We start from the raw sequence: 9346 nt of genomic DNA on the forward strand, positions 1-9346 counted from the left end.
TTCACTTGTAAGGAGGGAATACCGATTAATAAATTAATTTAATACATTTTCATTCCCTTTTGTTTTTCTAGATGGACCAGGTTTTGCGAGTTTTTCGTCGTGAGAACCGAACGAAACTTCAGAGATGGGAATCTCTTCCACGTAATCAGAAATCTCTTCTACTCGTATGTCATCAGCTTCTGCCGCAATTTTGTCATAAGATTGCTCGAGAACGATTTCTTCTTTTTCTGGTTTATCCTCTTCATCGCTGTCTTGTAGTTGAACTTGAATATTAGTACAAGCACCATTGCAATTCATGCAAATAATGGAGCATTTTAGCCTTTTTGCATGCACATGCTCCTCGACATCCCTTCTTACATTTGCAAGAAATAACAGCGACGTTTTAACAGCATTTACGGAACAGAGGGCTGGAGTGTGGTGACAGGAATTAGCCCATCCTTGTTTTTTTGCCATCCCCATTGCGATGTAATATTAAATTAATTTTTATGTGCTGATTTTGTAAAGTATTGATATCTATATATATTCAACGACATACTTTTCACGCCATTGTAACCATACAATGTGAGGAGGAAACGTTCTCCAGCTTCAGCAATGATCTCTGGATTAGCATCTTGGCTTTTGAATACCTGCTCCTTTAAATGTGGGTTTTTTTACGAATACATTGACACATTTCATTTTTCCTGGATTGAAGAGAACTGATGTTGTATCGCAACCACTAAAGGCGTGCAAATATAATGTTATCTGCGACAGTTTTATGATATTTTGTGTTGAGTATATTTGTTGCAATATTTTTCCTGTTCCGGGTTTGAGAAGATAGATGTTTGAACGTGTAGATAGAACCTTCAAAAGGACAGAAGATCCATATCTTTGCCGACAATTATTACGGAATAAAATGTAAATAAAATGCTGATTACTGTGTTGATTATTAACGTATCCGCATCTTCTGTGGCTTGCTCGACTATGAAGTTTGCATCTGTGAAGTTTAGTTTGGTTTCTCACGACGATAAACTCGAAGAACCTGGTCCAGTAAAGTGAATGAGAATGTATTAAATTAATTTATTAATCGGTATTCTCTCCTTAATAATCTTTGCGGCGCTTGTACGCCGAAACTATTTGCTTTATAAAAAAAATTATAGACATAAATTATATTCAGAAAGAAATATTTTTATCGGCTCTCAATATTAAGAATATAAATATGTTTTTTAAATCGGCCAACAGAGCCAAAGCACGAAAAATTAATTATTCGGAACTGTATCTCTTAGTTTGAGATCACTAAGTTTCATATATAAATTAATCTCGAAACTTACATATGGAGAAATAGGCGCGAAAAATATAGGTCCGAAAAGTCGCTGAAGCGGGAATCGAACCCGCGTCTTTCACTTTCCGGGCGACTGCTCTTACCAACTATTCAGACCTTTTCGATCCTATATTTTTTATTTGTCTTTTAGTAGATGTTAGTAAATAATGCCGTGATTTTTTGTGCTTTGGCTCTGTTGGCCGATTTAAAAAACATCATATTTATATTATAAATTATATTATTATTTTGCAAGTAAAAAAAAGAGGCGAAATATTATAATTGCATATTCTAATGCGAGATTGAGTCCGACAGAGATATCCAGATTATGCAATGTCCACATAAGATATATGAATACATTATATTAATTATATATTATATTAGTAATCGGGATAAACTTAGATAATAATTAGTTAATAAAATTAAATAGTAAAATTAAAAAGTTAACAACTTTTGTCTTAACTTATTAGTTAATTTTAAATAAATAAATTTAAAACATTCATTGAATTAAAAAATGTTTTTAAATGTTGAATTTTTTGTTAGCCATAAAATTTATTTTTTGCTTTAATAATATGTATTTTATTATAGAGAGCGATGGTGTAGAATTGTGAAAAAAAACAAGAAGAGGAAAGTCAAATCCAGGGCCATATTTTGGTTCTAAAAAATGCACGATGGAAAGAGCAATAAAAAATTTAAAGAGCATTTAAATTTAATTAGCATAAACGGTTTTCAATCAAGAAAAGTCATTTTTCTTTTATATAACTATATATTAGTTAAGTTAATTCAATCAAGTATGTATATATGCAGAAAAGCTTGTAATATATATAAGATTTTTATATTTAAATACTATTTTAATATCTTACAGATAAAGCTGACAATACATTGGCATGTTCAATGCACTCCAGGGAGAAATGATGGTCGATTCGACGTCAATTCGACCATCATTTCTTCCTGGGACATTATACGACGTAGGCTCTAGGAAAATTTTCATCATATCCCTGCCGAAAAAAAATAGTACAAGCGCAACATAAAGAGCAGTGGATAGCTTTCGCGTTAGAACATTTAACCTGGAATGAGAAATGGAATGTTACGATTTTTTCTGATGAAAAAGTTTTTAATATGGTATTAGGATTTTGGAGGTGCATGTCCTCGCAGAAATTTTTTATTTTTCATGTTTTCACTTTAGAAAAAGTTACACAATCGATACCCTGGACCACACTGCGTATGAACAGCGAAAAATACATCCACATATTATTTGATGTGATACTACCATATATTGCAGAAACATTTCTCGGCATCCCTTATATAAATTTTATTTAAGATACTCAGGGATCTATCGAGCGAGAACTGTCTAAAAATTGGCTAGCCACACAACCCAACCTTAGAACGTTGAACTGATCAGCCAAGTCCCCGGACATGAATGTATAATTGAAAATCTTTGGGGCACAATAGTGCAAAATTGGGACCCTAAAATTCAAAGAAAACGTGAGGCTGTTGCGCAATATGTTTTTAATCGGTAGGAGAGTCTCTGCGCAAGGCCCGATTTATTTCAAAATTTAATAGCGTCTATGCCCCAAAAGATAACTACAATAATTGAGAATGGAGGAAGCGTTACCCGCTTTTAATTAAATATTAGTATATTAAAAATGTTTAAGATTGACCAAGTTTGTTGTTCGCGGAATTTTTTCTTTATTATTTAGTTTTTTATTATTTTAGTTTCATATATCATTAATCGTTAACATTAATTTTTATTGTTAATTTTATTATTATTATATGTTATTATTATATGTATAAATCTTATATAATAATAATAATAATATATATATATATATATATATATATATATATATATATAAGTAAGAAGTCACCAGTCGATAATTAAAAATGGTAATAATTTCGTCAACCATATCTGGCTATAAATACTATTTATTAAACTTTACGACGTTTCGGCCATGGGTTTCGGCCCTTATCAAGTGCTACTTAATACTGCATTATTGTAACAACACTACTTGTTTGATCTTAGGTCATGACGTGATGTAATGTCATGATAATGTGTTACGAACTAACCAATTATATAATAATGTAATATATAATATAAAAGAATAAATATAAAATATCTATTGTAATCTCCTGTATAATAATTATTATAATAAATAATAAAATTAAATAATAAATAATTATTATAATAAATATTATTCTCTTTTTATTGGCAGTTTGTACATACAAAATAAGATCAGTACAAACTTAAAATTGGATAAAGAAATATAAGTGAATGTTTAAAGCGGAGAGCACACACTTTTGCATAGGTACATAAGCGTAAGCATAAGAATCTTTATTGGTCTATAAACGTATGCATAAGAAATTCAACCAATCGAAATTTCTTATGCATATGCTTATGCGTTTATGCAAAAGTGTGTGCTCCCCGCTTAAGTATCAATTTGGAAGCCTAGTAAAGGAGAATAGCTTATCTAAAATTTTGGTGCTTATATGCGCGCATATACACATATGCATGAAAATTTTAGACAAGCTATTCTCTTTTACTAGGCTTCCAAATTGATATCTAAATATTCACTTATATTCCTTCATCCAAGTCCAAGTTCGTGCTGGTCTTATTTTTTGTATGTACAAACTGCCAATAAAAAGAATAACTTATCTAAAAAGAAATAATAGCTCGGTCGATAAAACAGAGCGGTAGCATTCCCTTAAGAGTGACACAGACAGTGATGATATTAATTTGTTTAGAGATAGCGCTACTTTCGAGAAATTCGCGATTACTAAGGTCCGATTGCACAAACGTCACCTTGATTTTAAGCGAAACTTACATATGTTTATTTTTATTTGGAAGAGCATTCGCCCGGCAAGCGGAAGGTCTTGGGTTCGATTCCCGATTTAGCCAACTTTCGGACCAATATTTTTCTCGCCTATTTCTTTACAGGGGAAGTTAAAAGAGGAATAAGGAGAATTCTTGAGATCCTAATCATAGGATACAGATTCTCAGATTACTTAATTTTCGCAATAACATCGCGTTTGGCTCTGTAGCCGAGAAGAAGGAGGTGTATATCGTGTTTTAAATTAAAAGAGCCGACCTAATATTCTTATTATTTAAAAATAAATGTGAGACGACCCAACTGGCTTAAATTAATTCTTATTATTATTTGTTTGATGCCATGTACAAGAAAAGACAACGTTTCGACCTTAGGTTTAGGTCCTTATCAAGTCTAAAATTAACATTAAAAAATACAATAGATGTACATACAAGAATTTTGATTTTTAAGAAAGTAAAGCGCAAACCAAGATTATAATACCAATTTAAAACGTACCTTATAAATTCTTAAGTGCAATATATAATTAATTTTGTTCCATTTTACATATTTCAATATAAATATTGTGTCACGTAAACGTTCGGTATGGATGGTAAAGACGAACTAAGTTAAACAGCTTTGATTATTCTATCATAGATCGGATTCAAATTCTCTGTGTCTTTCTGTAGGTTGATCGTGTTATTAAATTTTTTTATAAAAAACATTTCAGCAATCTCTCTTTTCCTAGTGTTTGTTTCTCGATGTAAAATATTTAAGTTTGTCCATTTAAAGTCATGCGAAAATTCATTTCTATGTTTGCTTATAACATTTTGATTGCTGACATGCATTTTTATATTATTCATATGTTCTTTAATCCGAGTATTAAGGTGTCTTTTAGTTTGTCCGATGTATGTGGCGTCACAGTCATTGCAGTCGACTTTATAAACTATCTCGGTCATATTGGCTTTAGGTAATTTGTCTTTTCGGGGTTTAATAAACGTATCAAGTTTTTTTGGAATCGTATAAATAACACTTAAGCCTGTTTTCTTAATAGATCTCTCAATAGTCTCACTTAGGTTCTTAACATACGGCATTAAAATACAAGACGAAATATCAAATACATTATTTTTGTCAACTACGTTATGAGAATTTTCTAAAAAACATGTTCGTTTATACATATATCGCTCGATGACCGTCCTAGGGAAACAATTATTCAACAAGATTTTTTTAACCATCTGTAAGTTCTCATTATGAAATCGTTTATCCGATAACAAAATAGCGTGGTCGACTAAGTTATTAATCGTGTTAACTTTGTATTTAAACGGATGGTTAGAATGGTAGTTTAAATATCTACCAGAGAAGGTGGGTTTCTGGTACCAACTAGTCAATAGTTTGCCATTGTTTCTAAAAACCAATGTATCCAGAAAGTTAATCTTGTTATTTATCTCTGTTTCATGTGTAAATTGCAAACGGTGATGGTATTTATTAAAAGTAGTCAAAATGTTATCCATTTTATTGCGTGGTACTATTGCAAAAATATCATCAACGTACCTATAATAAACTGAAATGTCAAATTGTAAAGAGCTTAAACATTCTGTCTCAAGATCATCCATAACTAAGTCTGCTAAAATAGGTGAAAGGGGGGATCCCATTGGCGTACCATGTATCTGTTCATAAAATTGATCGTTGAAACGAAAACTAGTAGATTCTAATACAGCGTCGATTCCATATAAAAATTGTGTCAAACTAAAATTTGTGTTACATGAAATATCCTTCCAACGTTTTTCAATAGCTTTTAAAACTAATTCCTTAGGAATGTTTGTGAATAAAGAAGTGACGTCAAGAGAAATTAACATTTCATTATCTTCAATACTCAAATTCTTGATTTTATTCGCGAACGTCCAACCGTCTTTAATATGTGAGATAGGTTTCGTAATTGATCGTTCCAATATATCATGTAAAAAACGCGCTAAACTGTACACCGGGCTCCCAAGTGACGAAACAATTATACGTAAAGGCGCGTTAACTTTGTGAATCTTCGGTAGACCGTAACATCGAGGAAGGTTCCCATTTGTGGTATTAAGTCGTTTATATGTCATTTCATCAATCAATTTATTATCTCGCCATGATTTGATTAAAGAATTGATTCTACCCGAAACTTTCTTGAGCGGATCTTTTTTCAGTTTAGTATATGTACCCTGATCACTTAGTAAAACATTCATTTTGTCAATATAATCTTTTTTGTCCATAATAACTGTAGTTTGACCCTTATCGGCTGTCGTAACTAAAATGTCATCGTTATCACGTAGATAACTATGACATTGTTTAGAGTTGTTTATAATGTATCTATCTATGTAGCTAGTGTGTTTCTTTTTTCTAAGAAATCCATATGCCGCTTTAGTTACCTCGTTTCTTGTCGATTCAACAAGAGCATTAGGAATCTTAGTGCAATTAATTTCTAGGTTCTTAGCTATATCGATAACAATGTTAGTGCGGTCATTCTTATAATTCTGTGAGACAGGCAACCCGAATTTATCACCTAAGCTTAAAAAATCTAGAATGTTCTCTGGAATAATTTTATTGCTCAAATTTACTATCCATTTCGATCTGTCAATTTTACTAAAGGGGTTAAGTGAAACATCATTATTACGTAATAAATTATTGAACTTTTTAATCGCGTTATCCTTTTTCGTTTTATTAAAAATAAATAATTTATGTTGATTAAGTTCAAAAAATCTGTTAATTAAAGTACGTGGAAGTAAGTCAAACATCCTTTTTTCGATGTTATAAAGTTTGGAATGTAAGAACTTTATGTTATAATTTAAATCTTTAATTTCTAAGTTCAACAATCTAATTCGAGTTCGTCTAGAAAAATAATCAAATTTTTGGTTTACGCTATTACTGTAGAAAGAGATGTTCAATTTCAATTTCTTGATGTGTGGTGGAAGTAAATCCAATCTTCTGCATCGAAGCAGGAAAATTAGTTGATGTTTCGATGTAAATAACTTCTTCTTGATATCAATCCATGATTTCAGCAACAATGTGTGGTTAAAACCATAATGATCAGAGATTGTTTGAAAAAAACCACCTCTCCGTGTAAGCACCATCATTCGGTCAATGTGCAGTAAAATTAATAGTAGATATCTTGTATCGCCAGTGATGAATAAATTTAAAAATAAATGTGAGACGACCCAACTGGCTTAAATTAATTCTTATTATTATTTGTTTGATGCCATGTACAAGAAAAGACAACGTTTCGACCTTAGGTTCAGGTCCTTATCAAGTCTAAAATTAACATTAAAAAATACAATAGATGTACATACAAGAATTTTGATTTTTAAGAAAGTAAAGCGCAAACCAAGATTATAATACCAATTTGGAACAAAATTAATTATATATTGCACTTAAGAATTTATAAGGTACGTTTTAAATTGGTATTATAATCTTGGTTTGCGCTTTACTTTCTTAAAAATCAAAATTCTTGTATGTACATCTATTGTATTTTTTAATGTTAATTTTAGACTTGATAAGGACCTAAACCTAAGGTCGAAACGTTGTCTTTTCTTGTACATGGCATCAAACAAATAATAATAAGAATTAATTTAAGCCAGTTGGGTCGTCTCACATTTATTTTTAAATTTATTCATCACTGGCGATACAAGATATCTACTATTAATTCTTATTATTGTTTATCTTTATTTATCTAGAAAAAAGATAAAGATAGATACATTTGTAAAGCGGGGTCTACAATGGCAGCAGGAGTACAGAGTACAAGAGTAAGCAGTAAGCAGTACGAAATATGGAATTTGTTTATTCCGTTACTCCCGACGAAATTAGTGAATCCCATTTCGTACGGTTTACTGCTTACTCTTCACCGAAAAATAGCGCCAAGAGGATCTTTTTAATTTAAGATGATATTCTTAATTTATTCTTATTTTCAGAAAAAAATATACTAAAATTTAGAAAAATTTCTTAAATTAAGAGGATCCTCTTGGTGCTAAAAATACAATTTTTTCGGTGTTGTACTCTGTACTCTTGCTGCCATTGTAGACCCCGCTTAAGTTTTACTTAAAACTAAAATAATATTAATTAATGAAAGGCTCGTATAAATTAACACAATTAAAAAAATCAAATATAGTAGGCCAACTAAACGAGCAAATAAATAAGGTGTAAAAATTTATTAATAGTTAGATAATTAAAATAACATTTCGTTACAGAAACGATATAAATTGTAAACGTTTCGACTGCACTACAGTCTTTATCAATACATAAAAGTTAAATATTAAAATACAAAGTTAAATTTTAATTATGCGATAATTAGAGCAATGTCGAAGTTAAAATTTTTAAGGGAATGTAAGAGATATTGTCTGTTTCCCAACCATTTGCGTAATTTCTGTAACAATAAATTCGTTTTCTACCACTACAAATAAAAAAATAGGATGCGTGGTTTGTTGCATAACATCAGAACTGAAATTCTTAACATAGAGATTTTTGATTTATATAGAACATTAAACTCACTTAATAAAAAACGGTCAAGGCAATTCCAAATTCTCCAAAATCTTTTACCATCTTATATCTGGCAGGAAATTTTAAATCACCATTGCAATTCCTTTTCTTTGTTCAACCAAAAATTATATCTCATACATAAGAAAAAATTCCTATGGCTGCGTAAATCGCATGAAACAGAATACATTAAAAATATTGATCCTATCGAATTGAAAACAACGGTTTCATCGACAAATATTGTTGATAACACTGTTTCTGCCAACAGTTTTCGTTGTGCTACACATAATCCTTTACAACAAACTAACCAGAAATGGTTTATTAATTTAACTGATAAGAGTATTCCCCCCAATGTAACCAATCTATTACAATTGGGAGGTGAGTTTAGTCTACCAGTTAACTTAAATAAAAAAGTAGCTATACACGAATTCATCAAAGATATAGAAAGCAATTCTAACGGGATCAGAAATCGTACTTCGATTCGTAATGCTGCCATTCCACAATTTTCATTATTTTTAAACAAGAACGACAAAAAAACGGACATACAAGAAAAATTACTTCACATGCATAAAGACACAATTAAATTCTGCAATCAAAATCCTAATATTTTATTTACTAGAGCAGATAAAGGCAGCATTACAGTCGCACTAGAAAAAGAATTTTATATAAAAAAAATTGAGAGACTCCTAAATGACGATTCTACGTATACCATAGTTAAAAACAATCCATCAACAAAAATAGAAAAAGT

General features: G+C 30.7%; 1 long non-coding RNA gene across 1 annotated transcript; it reads right to left on the reverse strand.

Moving 5' to 3' along the window:
- Positions 1 to 4427: 4427 nt before the first annotated feature.
- LOC146719817 (uncharacterized) lies at positions 4428 to 7452 on the reverse strand. The gene is made up of 2 exons (XR_014926341.1): positions 4615 to 7452; positions 4428 to 4512 (listed from the first exon to the last, which is right to left on the reverse strand). It is a non-coding gene; the product is annotated as an uncharacterized LOC146719817 (long non-coding RNA).
- Positions 7453 to 9346: the final 1894 nt, after the last annotated feature.

This window comes from Nylanderia fulva, unplaced genomic scaffold (assembly GCF_048542155.1).
Source record: "Nylanderia fulva isolate GAGA-0341 unplaced genomic scaffold, ASM4854215v1 Scaffold85, whole genome shotgun sequence".
NCBI classification, from domain to species: Eukaryota; Metazoa; Arthropoda; class Insecta; order Hymenoptera; family Formicidae; genus Nylanderia; species Nylanderia fulva.